This window comes from Arachis ipaensis, chromosome B5, assembly GCF_059453495.1.
Source record: "Arachis ipaensis isolate K30076 ecotype BB chromosome B5, ASM5945349v1, whole genome shotgun sequence".
Taxonomy (NCBI): Eukaryota; Viridiplantae; Streptophyta; class Magnoliopsida; order Fabales; family Fabaceae; genus Arachis; species Arachis ipaensis.
Window position 1 is genome coordinate 61238047 of NC_142440.1, and position 4394 is coordinate 61242440.

The 4394-nt window shown below is 41.0% G+C and overlaps 1 pseudogene; it reads right to left on the bottom strand.

Annotated features, from left to right (window-relative positions):
* Positions 1-1734: 1734 nt before the first annotated feature.
* LOC148564384 (uncharacterized) lies at positions 1735-3287 on the bottom strand (annotated as a pseudogene).
* Positions 3288-4394: the final 1107 nt, after the last annotated feature.

Below are 4394 nucleotides of genomic sequence, written 5' to 3' on the forward strand. Positions count from 1 at the left end.
CACGTTAACTAAGTTAACGTGGGAGTTAACGTGGCTCAAAGTGGCTCATTCCAACGTTAGTGACAAAGGTGAGTGTCACTAACGTTAGCCATTCTTTTGCTTCCCAACATTAGAGTCCACGTTAACTAAGTTAACGTGGCCCTTAACGTGGCCAATATGAGCTTGGTCCAACGTTAGTGACAAAGGTGAGTGTCACTAACGTTGGCTCCACTTTCTTCTTCCACGTTAGAGTTCACGTTAACTTAGTTAACGTGACTCTTAACGTGGGCTATGATGGCTTCGAGGACGTTATTGGCGATTACTTTTTTCATTAACGTTGCAAGCTAGCTCCCATTCCACGTTAGTGGTCACATTAGTTAGACTAACGTGGCTGCTAACGTGGTTCTTTCTTGCTTCCTTTGTCCTGAAATCAAACAATAAAGTGCATCAAAGTTCTAATCCTCATCATGAGACATGCGTCATCCAATTTGTCATTTAATTCATGCAAAATTCTCATGAAATCATGTAAAGTGCACCATGCTTGCTTGAATCAAGATGTAAGTGAATTTTTACCCAAAACTTAATTATTTCCTAAGAAAATGCATGAAACTACCCTAAAACAGTAAAGAAAAGGTCAGTGAAACTGGCCAAAATGCCCTGGCATCACAACACCAAACTTAAAGCTTGCTTGTCCCAAAGCAAGTACTGGAACAAGAGAATGATGAATGAAATGCCAAGAGAAATGAGTCATTATTGTGGAAGTCATGTCCTTGGTTTTATGGTGGTTTCATGCATAGCATCTTAGGTTCATTCCTTCACTGGCTTTCAGACCTTTATCATGTCCTGGAATACCCACTTGACTGCACCTTATGAAACTTTTATTCATTGATCCTTTTTGTCATGTCATGGCTTATTTGTGTTCTTAGACTAGGTGCTTTGTGAGGGGGCGACTCTTTAAGATAAGCTTTCAGCCAGCACTCCCGAACCAGTTGGTTCAAGGTGCTAGGTGTTAAGACACCCCTAAGGACTTACTCCCTCAAGTCTCTTTCCCCCATACATACACACCACAGGCACTTGGTTTGTTCTTTTCTTTTCTTGAGACCTTGGTGTCCAGCACCTCTTTGGGTTACTAAGTGTTCTGTAGCAAGGGTTACTCTTAATAGTGGACTTTCAGCTGATAATCCCGGGTTAGTTAACCCAAGTTACCAAGTGATAAGGCACCCTTAAGAGCTTATTCATCCAAGTAAATCCCCTACACAAGAGCACCACAGACATATCCCTCAATATTCAAACCCTTGGTGCCTAGCCTTATTTCTTACTCTGTTTCTTTTATTCTTTAACTTTCATTTTTCTTTCCCCTTTTTTTTTTTGAATCTTGTTATTCAGCTAGTCTCATAGGGTGTGTTTCAAGCATATGATTCAGGACAGATAGTTGCCTTCCCACCTTATTGGTGAACCAACTTAGCTAATCTATTACCACACCACAAAATTTGGAACTTACTCCACAATATGGATTCCACTCTGGTCTTTGATAACACACATTCTCTTTTTATTTGATTCAAAAGGAGACAAGCAACACAATAAGCAAGGTACAAATGCAGTGACATGAAGACTAGCAAGCATAGACCTAAGCAATGAAAAACTTAAAGGCATAATTCAAAATCCTAACTACCATGGAATATGTTCTATTTCATACATGATTTTCATTACTTAAAGCTTGAAAAATATCGATCAAAGAGGGAACTCCACCACCTTTTACTCCTGGGGTTGCCCATGCTCTTCCTCTTGCTTGTCTTCTTGGTGTTTTTCTTGAGTGCTTGTACTCCCACTTCCCTTGCCTTTTTCAATCAACTTCTTCCAAAAACCAGCATCTTCTATCTTCTTTTTCAGTGTTTCCTTCTGCTGTTTCACCTTCCTTTCCTCTTGTTCTGTGAAATCTTTTTGGACCTCATCATACCTAGGGATTGCAGAGTGTAGATTATGCATATGACTAGACATATAGTTCAACTTAGCTTGAGTGTTTATGTTGAACTCCTCCCTATGTAGTTGCCGTCCTTCATTAAGTACACTGAACTCATTGAATGCCTTCGTCTGAGCTAGCTGGCGTTGGTTGAGTTCTTGAAGGCGCTTATCTTGACGCTCTTGCCTTTCAGACACTTGATTGATGGCTTGAGTGAGCTAGGAATAATGTTCCATTTGCTGTTTCTGCCACTCCCCTTGTTGATTCATCCAATTAGAAAGGAGCTCTTCTTGACGATCCATCCTTTGAGCTTGAATGTGCAGTTGTTGTTCTTGTCCCTCCATATAACTCCTTGCTAGTTCCTCAATGGCTCCATGAATGTGATTCGGGTTTATGTTGGTTGGGTCATAATATTTTCTTTGTTGGTGTTCTTCCTGATGAGACTCTTCTTAGTGAGCTCCTCCTTTTGGTTTTGGCTTTCCTATGTGAGGTCTTCTTTGTTGTTGGGCTGGTGTCACATGAGTTAGACGTTGAAACGTAATTAGCCTCCCAGGATTTAACCAATCTGGGTTGCTATACTCGAAGACAACCTTGGCCTTCGTGCACAGTCTGAGGATAGTGCTGGGGTACCAAAGTCTGGCACCCGAATCAATCTTCTCAGCTAACTCTTGAATCCCTCAGCTATAAGTTCGTGCACATTGATATCTCCACCTTGTACTAAGCAATGTACCATAGTAGCTCGAGTGACGTTGACCTCAGAATTGTTCGCTGCTGGGAGGATAGATCTTCTAACGAGTTCAAACCATCCCTTGGCTTCAGGGCTGAGGTCTCCTCTCTTGATGAACCTGGGTTTCTTATCTGCATACCTTTCCCAGTCAGCTCCTATAACACATATGTCATTCACAATTTGTTCGAGTTCATCATCGTCAGGGCTCTTGCTTACTCTTTCTTGATAACCAAGCTCATTAAAATGTGGTGATTTCAACTGAAGAGTTCTTGTTATAGCATTGGGGCTGAAGTCCACCTCTCTCCCTCTTACGTAACTTTTGAAGGTGGGAGCCTTGGTTTTGTCTTCTCTGACCACATTTGCATAGAACTCTTTGATGAGGTTTGCATTTATCTTCCCCTCCGGGTTCGTAAGCCTTTGCCAACCCCTTTGTTCAATCTTCTCTCAAATCTGTGGGCACTCATCCTCGTCAATTTGAAATGTTAACTCAGGCAGTATCTTCTTGAGCTTTATTCGTTCAAATTCGAGTTCATGGAATGCAGTTTTGAATCTCTTCTCATCGAAAGGAATGCTCTCCACTGGTTCCTTCCTCTTTTGCCTCTTGGAGCTTGATGATGCCATGAGTTTGAGTTGATGTGTGAAGAGGGTGGAAGGTACGAATAGATGAGGAATTCGGTTGGTTAGGACAAGGTGTGATGAAGGGATTTGGATGCCGAAGGTGTGTAGTGTGAGGAATGGGAATTGGAATGTGAAGGGAAGTACGGACTAGGACTCACTTATATAGGGAAGTGATGAGTGAATGAAAGATGTGGATCGATGGGCTGGTTGTGTGATGGACAGATGGGGTTTAGCAATGGTGATCACAAGGATCACCAACTTTATGATGGGTTGGTTCAGTTTCCAAGCTTATTCTTCTTCCAATGTTGCATGGCAACCATTCCCAATGCAATCCCCTTGAAGACAAGTGTGTACTATCTTCCTTTTGTGTTATCCGAACCCTTCAATTGCCCCATCAATGCTTCTATAAAATAAAAGAAATGTGATTAAAAACATACTTTTAGAAATTGGCGGCAAAATTAAAAGGTTAACTATATTTTATTTTTATTTTTTTTAGTTTTTATTTTTAACTAACTAAGTGCTACTCATGAGTGCAAACCAACTGACTAACTCAACATCCATGTATGCAACATTGGCAACACCAAACTTAGTTTGGTTCCATGTGGTGTAAAAGATTTGTTCAAGGCCCCTAAGAGTTACATGATGTGGGTTACATTCATGTTCTCTTAGTGTGCTTTGAACACCAAACTTGTTCCTCACTATATGTTGCACACAATGATTCATTCAAGTGCATATCAAGTTGATTTGAATTTCATGAACCTTGAATTATTAACTATTTTTAAAAGCATGTAAAATATGGGTTGCCTCCCATGAAGCGCTTCTTTAGCGTCACTAGCTTGACGTTCTGCCTTTATCAGGGTAGTTGGTAGTGCTTCAAGTCCTCCCCCCTTGCAGTAAATCTATCTCCATTGGCTTCATCAAGGATCTCCACATGTTCCAAGGAGAGAACTCTGTTGATGGTAAAAACTTTAGGTAGCTGAGATGGGATGGTGGGGAGATCGGGGAGAATGGCTGGGAAGTAAGCTAAGATTACTTTATCCCCTAGTGAGAAGTCTGATGACAAGTCATCATGTCATGTTTTTCTATGCCTTTTTCCTTTGTTTTCAATAG